At 43.1% G+C, this 12,944-nt stretch overlaps 1 protein-coding gene across 1 annotated transcript in view; it reads left to right on the top strand.

Moving 5' to 3' along the window:
• Nucleotides 1-12,944, top strand: part of SMARCD1 (SWI/SNF related, matrix associated, actin dependent regulator of chromatin, subfamily d, member 1) — a 1,197,111-nt gene that overhangs the window by 610,681 nt on the left and 573,486 nt on the right. The gene's annotated exons all lie outside the window — the stretch shown is intronic.

Here is a 12,944-nt window from a genome sequence, read left to right as displayed (position 1 = left end):
GAGGGGAAGGCCATTTCAAAGCAATCCATTTCTAAGTGGATAGGCCATTGCATTCATTTCTGCTATAAGCACCATGGAAAACCTACCCCACAGGGGATAAGACCACATTCAACCAGGGCTGCATCTATCTCTACAGCCTTTTTCAGAAGTGTCCCTACCAGGGACATCCTAGAAGCTGCTACCTGGAGTTCTGTACATACCTTCACCAAGCATTACCACTTGCCAATTTTTTTCTAAATCCAGAGCTGGCTTTGCCACTGCAGTCTTGCAGGGCCTTATAGCTGGTCTTAATGCTATCTAATTACCTTCTCCCATTCTTAGCTTTGGGAATCTACCCAAATGTGATGACTGCAACAGTGAAACACGAAGAACATAGTACAGTTGTGTACACTTACCATAAATGTAGATGTTCGAGTGTATTCACTGTTGCAGTCCTGGTTACCCTCCCTTCGGCCCCGACTTCTGTTGACTAATACCTATTCTTGTTTACTATGCTTTAAGCTTTTTAGTGTATTTGCTTTTTTTGTTGGAGGTGTAACCTTGTATATGATTGCTTCCCATTATGGGGGCACCTGACATCTGGGGCAAGAAAAACTGATGTAATGGCATTGGCTGCATGCTTTATACCCCTGACTACCTGACATCATGGAAGATGAGACAGCAACTAAAGCAGGACCCAAGACTTTGATAATCAGGCCGACTGAGGGCTACCTGCAAGTAGATAACCCAAATGTGATGACTGCAACAGTGAATACACTCGAACATCTACATTTATGGTAAGTGTACACAATTGTACTTTTTAATACCACTGACTACCTGACGTCAGTCCTGAAGCAACAGCAGCTGATGCAGAAATACTAAGCCTCTGGTATTTGGGCCGACTGAGGGCTACCCCTGGCAGAATAACCCAAGTGTGATGACTGCAACAGTGAATACACTCGAACATCTACATTTATGATAAATGTACACAATGTACTTTTTGCATGCTCTAATAGTTTTAATGCATGTTATGCCCCTTCCCAGCCACATACATGATAGCTGTCATGGGGCAGGAGTTAGAATACGCACATCCTCTGCTGAAAACTTAGCATACTTTTGCATCTACCTGCTCATAGTTCCCAGCTGAAGGAATTAAGGACATGTATACCAAAAACCCTAATGACTGTCTGGACAATGGCCTGTAGCAACCAGCAATTACCCGACTGGAGAAAAATAGGTCTAATTGTAATTGCATTAGGTTTGATGACTGGAAGGTGCAGAGTAGAAAAGACTTGAGTTTTTGGTTTCCATCCTTGTTGAGAACACAAGGTGGACACCTTCTGTTTTCCTTGGTTTTGAGACTTGCATTGTACCCATTTTCCCTCTAGTTCACTCTGTACTACTCAAAGCCATTGTAGACCTGATGCAAATGTGATTCATGGTACCCAAGTTCCTAAAAACAGCTTGGTTTACACTTGTAAGTTTTATATGTCCCATAGCTGAATCCCTTCAGTTGTGCAGAATATTCCTAACCCAGCAGCAAGGAGCAGTTCTGTATCCAAGTCTCTCATTGCATTCCAAGTGTTGAGGATTTGCTTTTAATTCCATGCATCTCATTTTTACTGAAGCAATTAACATTTCTTGTACCCAAGTGGAAGAGGATGTTCTTCATCCCACATTGCTGCAGTCATAACTTATGGGTAGTCCGCTGTCCTCTGTCGGCCCGAATACCAAAGTATTAGGCTGACGTCGGTCATGGGCGCTCAGATCTGATGTCAGAGCGTCAAGGTATTAAAGCGCATGACCAACGTCATTTCCTCAGTCTTTTTTGCCGCATGGTCCGAAGCAGAAGCAGCGTTTGCAAGTGCCGTTCGGCGTTCTGAAATTTTCGTATTCTGAGTTTCAGACCGATACCAAGTTGGGCTAAGTACCCCGTTGGGGATTATTTTTGTTTTTTCTTGCCTCAGTTACTTCCGGATGTCAGAAAAAGTGAATAATTGTATTTCTTGTGGGAAACAGATACCGCATAGGGATTACCACTCTCTTTGTATTCCTTGTTTGGGACCTGAGCACGACGTAGTAGGGTGTCGCTTTTGTGCTAGATTTAATAAGCGCACCATTAAACGTAGGTTAGATTGTGCTAGGCTTGTCTTCGGTAAGCGGTGTAATTACAATATGCCGTCGGATCCTCCGGCGCCCGCTACCGCGAAGAAGCGCAAAGATAAGTCTTTAAAGTCCAAACAGGATGACTCGTCCGTTCCGGACGCCGGTTCTTTAGACACCACAGTGGATTCGGTTGATCCGGCCGAAGTTTCAACTGAGTCTCAGGGGGAGACGTTGGTTTTGCAAGATGTGGTTTCTCAGGAGTCAGGTCAGGCTGAGGGGGCCTCTCAGGTTACTGTTCTCCCTTCTTTGCCTAGGGTGGTTAGGCCTTCTCCTTCTGTCTCTAAGGTGCCTTCCAAAGGCAGGCCTGGTTTGCCTTCCACGGGTGTCAGTCCCAGTTCTGCAGGTTCTGTGCCTAAAAAACACATGCTTAAAATGGCAGAAGATTTAATTACTTTAATCAGGGGTTCTTTGCCCCCTCCTGATAAGAGGCCTAGGGTGGAGCCAGAAATGGAAAGTTTGGAGCAGGCTTCAGATTACTCAGAGTCTTCGGCTGAAGACATTCAGGATTTTCCTCCTTATTCTGATTCAGACGCAGAGGATTCCACTCCTTCTGCTTCTCCTCCAGAGGATTTTTCTTTTTCAGAAACCCTGCATTCCATGAGGGAGCATTTTAAGTGGGAAGGTCAGGATTTCTCAGATTCCAGGAAGAGGCTTAGAGAATTTTTGTTTTTACCACAGCATAGGCCCTTAGCTATACCTCCTGTTTTGGATGTTGTTCAAGACGTTTTCTCTGAGGCTTCCCTTAATCCAGACTCTTTGCCTCCTGCGCCAGTGAAGCCAGATAGGTATTAGAGTGCCTGAGGCTCATAAATATCTGTATAAGAGCCCTAGGGCCGACCCAGAAACTATTAGCCAGGGACCTAAGGGTGTCAGGGCTTCTGTTGTAAAGAATCCAGTTCCTTTGGATAAGGATGCTAGAGCTTTGGAAAGGTGGGGTAAGAAAGTATATACCTCTTCCACTTTAACAATGAGGGCTTTGAATTGTCAGTTTCACATGTTGAAGTACCAGAATTTTCTTCTTACTCAGTTAAAATCTAAAATGGATGCTTTGGCAGAGGGCATAGAGTGTAAGGAATTACAGGATTTGGTACATGCCTCTGATCAGGTGGGTAAGCATGCTTTGCAGTGTGGTTTTGATGCTTTGCAGGCTTCTTCCAGGGTGGCTGCCACTGGTTCAGTTCTTCGCAGGCACGCCTGGCTTAAGGATCAGAATTTGTCAGAGCATGTTAAAGCTAGGATTTTGGATTCTCCTTTGCAGTCTGAAGTTTTGTTTGGTTCTTCTGTGGAGTCTGTATTGAAAAAAATGGAAGACAAGGCTAAGTCTATGCAGACTGTAGTTTTTTCAGGTGCAGCCCCCTAAGTTTAGCAGGAACTGGCCTGCTAAGGGTTGGACTTACCCTTCTTCTGATTCACAGTCTAGGGGTAGATCTAGACGTGGTAGGGGCAGAGCTCAGAGTTCTTTTAGGTCCAGACCGTGGAGTTCACCAGCACAATCTACAGGTGAGGGCAGGGGCCAGTCCTTTCGTAAACAGGCCCAATGACCTGCATCTCCAGCTGCCAGATCCTTCCTGTCTGGCAGCTCCTTTGGGAGGAAAATTGGCACTCTTCAAGCAAAATTGGTTTCTAGTCACCCAGGACAAATGGGTATTGGACATTATAGACCGAGGCTACAAGTTTTATTTCCACACATTGCCTCCTTTCAAAGGCATGCCAGACGTTTCTCCTCAGCAAAGGGTAGAGGCTCGCAAACAGATTTCTTTACTTCTTCAAATGGGGGCTATACAGCAGGTCCCTCTGTCAGAAGTGGGCCTCTGATTTTACTCTCGCCTATTTCTTGTACCAAAGAAAGGAAACACTTGGAGGCCAATCTTGGATCTATCTGTCCTCAACACTTATCTGGACATTCCAAAATTCAAAATGTTGACGTTGCAACAACTTCTGCCTCTGTTGGGCAAAGATCACTGGATGGTAACTCTGGATCTCAAAGAGGCTTATCTTCATGTTCCTATCAGACTCAGTTGCAGGAGATTCCTGCGTTTGGCTGGGACTTTACATTATCAGTTCTCTGCATTGCCCTTTGGCTTATCTACTGCACCCAGAGTATTCACAAAAGTTCTGGCTCCAGTGATAGCCTTCTTCAGGTTAAGAGGGATACAAATTTATCCTTATTTGGACGATTGCCTGATTCTTGCTCAAGACAAGCACGAGCTTCTTCACCATCTACAGTATGTTATGACAGTGTTAAGGTGCCTAGGGTATTCTGTGAACGAAACAAAGTCCAGTCTAGTACCCTCTCAGGAAATGTGCTTTCTGGGTGTGAGACTGAATACAGCTTCCCAGATGGCCTTTTTTGACCCCGGACAAGCAAAATAACCTTACACTTTACTTCCATCAATTGTCTCTACGGTCCAGGCTGACTGCAAGGACAGTCCTTCAAGCCTTGGGGTTCATGGCATCTTGTATTCTGGTGCTTCCCAATGCCAAACTGCATATGAGGAAGCTACAATGGTATCTCAAAAATGTATGGACACTACACTGCCAAGATCTGGACACTGTCATTCAGATAATACCTTGCATTCAAAAGGAATTTTTGTGGTGGGCTCAGGAATGTCACCTAAACAAGGGACTCTCTGTGACCCGACCAGAGGCGAGTCAGATTTTAATGACGGATGCCTCGGACAAGGCCTGGGGAGCACACCTCAATGGAAAATGGGTTCAAGACACGTGGCCTGTCAGACTTCAACATTTACATATCAACTTGAAGGAAATGTTAGCAGTCCAGTTTGCATTGATGGCTTTCAAGGATCTACTTCTCCCAGGGCAGGTGTTGATTCAAACAGACAACACAACTGTCATGTGGTACATCAACAAGCAAGGGGGAACCCATTCGTACCCTCTTTGCAGGCAAGCTATGATTTTGTGGGAGATTGCTCTCAGTTTGCAACTCACTCTTCAAGCAAGGTTTCTGCCAGGAGCACAGAACTCCTTAGCAGATGTTTTGAGCAGACGGATAGTGGATCCCCACGAGTGGAAATTGGATCCTCATGTATTTCGACAGTTGACAATGATATGGGGGACTCCAGACATAGATCTGTTCGCTTCTCCACTAAATTTCCAGGTGCCAAAGTTTTGCACAAAGGTGTTTCATCCCACAGCTTGGAAAGTGGATGCTCTATCATTCAGTTGGAGCAATCTTCACGTCTATGCCTTTCCGCCTCTGCCTCTTCTTCCAAAGGTTCTCTTGAAGGTCAGACAGGACAAGCCCTCCATGATTCTAATAGCTCCAGACTGGCCTCGACAGCACTGGTACCCTCTGCTGAGGAGTTTAGTACGGGATCCTCCTTACCCTTTGCCTTTGATTCCGCACCTATTGACTCAGGAGGGCAATCATTTCTTCAATGTCAGGATTCAGTCCCTGCATCTAACAGCCTGGCATATTCTGTTCTAGAACCTGGAGGGTCGCAGCTGCCTCAACAAGTTTTGAATGTTATTTTGGAGGCCAGGAGGCCTAGTACAAGGAAAGTTTATGCTGATAAATGGAGGAGATTTTTTATTTGGAGCAAAGCAAAGAGCTTTGATGTTTCCAGGCCTGATTTGAGTGTTTCTCTTCAATATCTTACAGAATTATTGGACAAGGGTTTATCTTTCTCCTCTATAAAGGTTCATGCTGCAGCCATTTCTGCTTACTATGACTGTGATCCACCATTATTCTCTCATCCTTTGTTTAAGCAATTCCTTAGAGGGGCAAAGAACATAAGACCCCCGCGTAGAGCTCCTACTCCTGCTTGGGATCTCAATTTTGTGTTGGAAAAACTTACTTTACCTCCTTTTGAACCTGCAGCTATGGCTGAGCTAAAGTTTTTGTCTTGGAAGACTGCTTTTTTGTTGGCCATTACGTCTGCTAGAAGGGTTTCTGAATTACAGGCTCTAATGGCAGTTGAACCCTTCCTAATTTTTCATAAGGACAGGGTATCTCTGCGTACTAACCCTACTTTTATGCCTAAAGTGGTTTCAAATGTGGCCTTGAACCAATCTATTCATTTGCCTACTTTTTATGCAGATCCCCAAAATAAAGGGGAGAAAATTTTGCACACTTTGGATATTCACAGGCAGTTGCGTTATTTGAGCAAGACTAAAGGGTTCAGACAGTCTCAGCAGTTGTTTGTTTCTTTTGCTTTGGGTTCTCAAGGGAAACCTGTCTCAAAACAAACTATTTCTAAGTGGATTGGCTTTTGTATTGCTTTTTGTTATTCTCATCATGGTAAGGAGATTCCAGCTGGAATCAGGCCTCACTCCACTAGGGCTACTGCCACTTCTACTGCTTTTTTAAGGGGGGTAGCTACTAAAGATATTTTGGAAGCAGCTACTTGGAGTTCAGTGCATACTTTTTCTAAACATTACCATCTTCCTCTTTATTCCAAATCTAGGGTTGGATTTGCCACTGCAATCTTACAGGGCATTTTGGCAGCCCCCAATGCTTTATGATTTTGCCAGCCTCCCTTTACCTCTGCTTTGGGATTCTACCCATAAGTTATGACTGCAGCAATGTGAGATGAAGAACATAGTACAGTTTTGTACCTACCATAAATGTAGATGTTCGAAGATCCACATTGCTGCAGTCCAATTTTCCCTCCCTCCTTCCCCTCTGTAGTTTGGAGTGGTGGTATGATTTGGGTTGTAACTGTTTTTTGTACATGGTTTTAGGGAGTTATTCTATTTTTGGCTGTGGCCTTTATTTTCAGGGCCTTCTGACATCTGGGGCAAGAAAAGACTGAGGAAATGACGTCGGTCATGCGCTTTAATACCTTGACGCTCTGACGTCAGATCTGAGCGCCCATGACCGATGTCAGCCTAATACTTTGGTATTCGGGCCGACCGAGGACAGCGGACTACCCATAAGTTATGACTGCAGCAATGTGGATCTTCGAACATCTACATTTATGGTAGGTACAAAACTGTACTTTTTCCTTTGTGATATATCACTGTATTAACCCATGCCATGTTAAAATTCTTAGATTGTTGCATCTTTTTGATTTACTGTTATTCCTCATTTCATAGGTTGTTGCTAGGCTAATTTCCACTGGGGCCCTTTCAAGCCTTAGCTGCGCACTTCAAGCCATTTGGGTTCTGAGTGTCATGTGCATCTGTTGGGGGGGGGGGGGTTAGTGCGGTGTGTTTAAGGATTTATAAGGGAGGGGGGGCGTTAGGATAATAATTTTTTTTCTTTAACAGTTGCTGTCCAAAGACACGAGGGCCAGACCTGGGGTAAATTTGCAATTTCCTGTCCAATTCTTAAGATTTTCATTTGAATAGAGTCAAACTTTAACTCAGTTTTGCATGAATGGGGGAGCTTATTCCATACTCCACAGATCCTTTGGGACACCTCTCTCTCTTCAGCATGTTCTATTTATGTCGCAAGCAAAGTTCATATCCCTGGATCTAGGTGGTTCTGGTGCTGTTTGTTTAGCACATGTGCGACAGATCCATCAGCCTGCAGGAGAATGAATACAGGGACACGGAGCCTGTAGGTGATCAGTCTAGGACAGGGTATTCATGCCTTGAATTCTCGTGGTTAGAAACCATTGTGGGCATTCCAACACTTGCAAGTGTCTGGTTCGATACTTTCCCAAGGGGGATTTGTGTTCAGTGATAAGGGACGAGTAGAGTCTTAAAATAACTTCCTTGGGCCTAGATGATTATCCATATGCCTGTCTTTTGTCTACATGTTGAGCAACATAGAATGATTTTCTTACTGCCTTTGCTACATGGTCAAAGACCAGATTGCTGTCTACATACATTCCCAGAGCTCCTTCTTTCGAGTCATCTGTTTTATTGATGAAGTAATTAACTTGTGTTGACCATTTCACAAAAGGCATTATAATGCATTTTTGGCATTTAGTTTTCGGCCATGGCTTTGGCATCAGTCATTTGTCTATGTTAAACCCTTTTCCAAGATGCTGGTATCTTGAGAATCTATATTCCCAAATTACAGACTTCTGTGAACTTGAGCCAGAGGCCTTGAATGTTAGCCTTAACTTCAGATAAGTATATGTCAAACAGGAGTGGGCCTAGCATGGAGCTCTGGGGCTCTATGCTGATGACCATTCTCTTGGTAGTTGTGGTTTCACCAATTCTGACTTCTTGGGTCCTGTCTGTGAGCCAGCAGGCAATTCAGCAAGTTATGTAGGGATTTATGTCAAGGTCTCAGAGCTTGTCAGCAGTGCATGTATGGGTTTTTCAAATGCCTTGTCTAGACCAAGACACCATCCAGTGCTTTTTTGACTCCCTCAAAGAAGTCTATCAGGTTAAGTAGGCATGACATTACCTTAACAAAGCTACAGTGGGATGGGTCCAGTGTCTGTAAGTTGACAATTTCCTTGTTTGTCATTCCCATGATAATTTGTTTCATGGTTTGCATATTAAGCTTGTTAGACTGATGGCTCTATGGTTCCCTGAGTTAGCTCATGGTCCACTCTTGTGGAGGAGAATGACTGTTACAGTCCTCCATTCACTTGGAAAATGGCCTTTTTCAAGGCTGTAGTTAGTGGGCCTCAAGTGATCCTGATAGGTCATGTTTTAGACTGTTCAGGAAACAACTTGGGATCTTTTCAGTACCCATGGTGGCAGTGTTCTCAGCTTTAGTAAGTGCTGCTAGCACCTGGTCCCTGCTAATAGTTGGAGGTAGCATGTTGGAGGGGATTTCACCTGGTGGAGCTGGAGGGGGGGGGGGGTTGTAAAGTTTGAGCTGAATTTATCAGCCAGTACATTTGCTGTTTTACCCTGATGTGTGATGGTGGTACCATTCACCATCAGTTCAGTGCACTGCTGTGCGTTACTTTTAATGTTCTGGACATAGTTGAAGAAGGTCTGCTGATTGTCCTTTGCTTGCAAGGCTTTCCTGACCTCTTAGTTTTTTAAGTTGTATAATGGAGGACTTGTCTTTAAAGGAGTTGCTCTTCCTGATTTTTGACCATGAGTTTTATTTGTTATATACCCTGTTTAGGTGAGGATTCCACAAGTGGGATTTGTTTTCAGTGTTCGTTTGAGTTTACTTTTGGTAGGTAAGGCAGTCTCGTTGCAGCCATTCACATGTTTGAATAGGAACTCTGAATAACTCTGCACAAATAGTTGTGGCACAGGGTTAGGGAGAACCTTGAATTTTTGACAAACCATCACTTAATAGGATGTGGTTTGCCTTGGAATAGTTCTAACTATTACTGGTTTATCTGGGTTTTCCAGGGATTGATTTTTTTACTATAAAGGATACTGCATTGTGATACAGTACCACTACTGAGGATGTGACGAGGGGGGGGGGTGTTAATGCTCTGCTATGGTGGTGAGTACTAGATCCAGTATGTTGCATGTTTCAGTGAGAGGATCAGGCTGTTCCAGGGTGTTTGTGTTAATAAAGCCGAGGAAGCATTGTACCTGTGAGTTTGAAGCAGTGTAAACGTCCCAGTCTATAGAGGGGTAGATAAAACCACCCATAAATAGGGTGTTCGGTTGGATGGTGAGTGCCTCTAGTAGGCTTTGATAAGAGTCTTGAGACTCTAGGGGCATGGATAATGACCTGTAAATAGCCATGATGTGACTTGCTTATGGATGAGCTGCATGGTGACCTCCTATGTTACCAACCTAGAGGTATGTTTATTGCTAATGTAGAGAGAGACCTCCACCTTTGGTCCCTGTCTGTGCTGCTTTTGGTCTAAATGTGTGGAAGGCTATGCAGCTTTGCACTGCCAGAGTACTTTCTACAGCTTTAAACAGTCTCTGTCACAGCACAGAATTCGACATTCTCCAGAGTGAGGAGGACTTGAAGGGGTGTGGAATTTTTTTGTTTAGGCTTCTGGCATTGAGCAGTAACACCTTAAGGTTGCTTGGAGACTTTTTCACTATGTTGGTAGTTTTGTCTTTATGACATTGCCTAAAAAGCCTGTAAGGGTTGGATAAAGGTTTAGCCAATATCTGAAAGCCTAGGGGGAACAGGTGCAGCTTTTCCATAGCAAAGCATTGTGGTCTGTTGACCTTGTCTTTCCATGCTGATAGATATTTGATCCCCCCCCCCAGAGTAACATCAGAAACTAAACCAGTTATTTTGTTAATAATATGGTATCATCCTTGTTGAAGGTAGAATGCTATTCAAGGCGATGTTCTTAACTACTTGTTACACATATATTCTATCTCTTCATGTTGTCTAGTCAGGTGTCTCCAGTCATGTACATCCGCATGGATTGTGATAGAATTATTTTGGTACCTGGGGTGCAGTGACTTGAGTGCATGTGTGATATTGATGATCCTGGCTCCAGATAGGCAACTAACCAATATCTTCTCCTTGTCTAACCTGATGAGTGGGGCATTTTGTTTATTGCACAATGAAGTCTGTAATAAGAGTAATAGTAAAAGCATATACTCTCCTTATAAGCTTTGCTGTTAGAGGACCATTGGGTGTAGCCTTATGTGATATGTTTAGTGTTGCTTTTGGTGTGTGTTTTAACGCCTGCTGAGGAGTGGTGTTTGCCATTAGATGGCTTTGGAGGTCTTTAAAATATGGGAAGATTTCTTTTAAGTACCTCAGCATAAAACAGTTTGTGGTGTGCGTCAGGGATATAATGTGGATATTCCTGACAACGTCATTTGTAAGCAAGATTTTTGCCTCCAAGGAAGTTGTGTATTTGCATAAGATGCACTGTCTTTCAATCTCTACTTGTGGGAATGCTATACCACCAATCTCAGCAGATCCTACAGTTAATCCCTTCCTGAAAGGAATGCAGGACTTGTCTACCTCAGTATATTTCTGTATTTAAATTCCATGATAAAAGCTAGCAGTATCACTTTTTGAACTCTGTCTGGGCCAGCCATGGAAAATATTCTAGAAACACTAACCTCAGGAGGAAGGATTTCTGAACTGCATTCATTATGTCCTAATTTATGTGCAGTTTTTCTTATTGTGAAGGTGGCAGAGACCCAGTCCATCTCTTATGCCTAAAATGGCCTCTGCTGCCTTTCAGTCGATCTATACATTTGATCCATACATTTGCTAATTTTTCTTTTGAAATGGGAATATAATGCCAAAGAGAGTGTTGCAGTTGTCTGTGTTCAGGTGTTATGCGGAGAGAAGCAAAATGTCAGGGGAAATGACCTGTCCTTAGGCTCCCTTTGCCATTCATAATGGAGACAATCTGAGATCAAGCAGACAAAAAGGTTCCCCATTTTGCCATTTTTATGACAAAAATGGCCTGTCATTATTGGGCACATAAGACACAGATTGTCTTGTAACTCAAATTATGTACAACTGAAATGGAATAAAAGGTGATCTCATTTGTGAGACATTAGACATTACAAGCTATGCTTGTTCTAGAAATGAGGGTTGGCTTTTGTAAGGCAGTAATCCACAGAAAGCTGAGAAGTACCTGGCACTGGAACAGAAGTCCAAGCGAAAAACAAACTGACCAGGAAGCCAAAGACCACAGCAAATTAAGCCAACAATGATAGAAACCACTCCAGTTCGCAGTTATGTAAAGAATACAATCCTTTACTGGTAAAATCACTGCAGTTTACATTTAAGCATTTTTGTCTAAACATAGACTTCAGTGGATTTTGTTTCTACAACTGTGAACTGAAGTGGTTTATACCATTGTTGGATTCATTTGCTGTGGTCTTTGGCTTCCTGGTCAGTTAGGGGTTTTTTTTTGTAATGCAGTATTATAGTACAGACTGCTTGAATTTTGTCATTAAGGAATGTTGCTACATACAAATTATTCTGTGTAACATTAGAAGCTGCAGTGGGTTTACATTATCAGAGGAAGTTACTTTTTTTTTTTTTTTTTTAACACTGATCCCACTTTGGCCATCATGCCTACCTTTGCTGTTCTTATTTGACCCATTTTTCCCCTCAAGTCAAGGGGCAAGCGAGATATGGCATTCAGTCCAAAGAGCAGGCTTGCAGTAGCTAGGGGTGTCATCCACTTCTGCAAGTAATGTAGCCCTTAAAGTCTCTGCTCCTCTTACAAGAAGCACCTCACTGTGTTCTTTGGTCTCAACTGGGCAGTCAGACTCAAAATGTACAGTGCAAATCAGTATCCTCTGTCTTTCTGTCTTGAGAGAGGTGAGCAAGCACTGTCTTGTCCTCCTTCCCTATCCCACCACTAGCTCCTCCAGAGGACCAGGCCACTAATTGAGTAAGTTTTATTTGAGTTGTAGTCACGGCTTCATCTTCCAGCATGCAGCTGACCTGATGAGCCTTTTCAAGGGAACAGATTCCCACCAACAACTTAGTGATAGTTTGCAACCTTTTTTAAATTATTAGTTTAGTGGGCACAAGTAGCAAAACTCCTTGCATCGGGAGTGTGAAAACTTTGCCTTGTGTAAGAAGGTATTGAGGGAGTCCTATTCATTTAAAAGGAACTCATTCACTCATGGTTTAAACAAAGATGGCCAAAGACATGAAGTAATCTCCTCTTGTAGCAGTATAAATATCATCCCATTTGGTAATAACCTACTGTTTTTCCTATTGCATACAGTGTGCTTTCTCTTACTGTATGTAATGGCATGGATTGTATTTTTTGCAGTACAAGGTTGTCTAGAAAAAACGAATGATGTAGGGTAACATTGCTTTTATATGGGGCACATGCCAACTGTTACTGAAGGAACAGTGGATAAATGGACTGCATAGCAATAGTGTGAGACTTACAGAATCCCATCACTCTAATCTGATTCAATCAAAAAAATTAAGTGAATTGAGCAATGTCCTGTTATATGTTGAACATTTTTGCATGTGGCTTTATGTGCCCTGCATTTTT

Source organism: Protopterus annectens, chromosome 9.part0 (genome assembly GCF_019279795.1).
Source record: "Protopterus annectens isolate FY-2018-M chromosome 9.part0, PAN1.0, whole genome shotgun sequence".
NCBI classification, from domain to species: domain Eukaryota; kingdom Metazoa; phylum Chordata; order Ceratodontiformes; family Protopteridae; genus Protopterus; species Protopterus annectens.
This window is presented reverse-complemented; position numbering and strand designations above follow the sequence as displayed.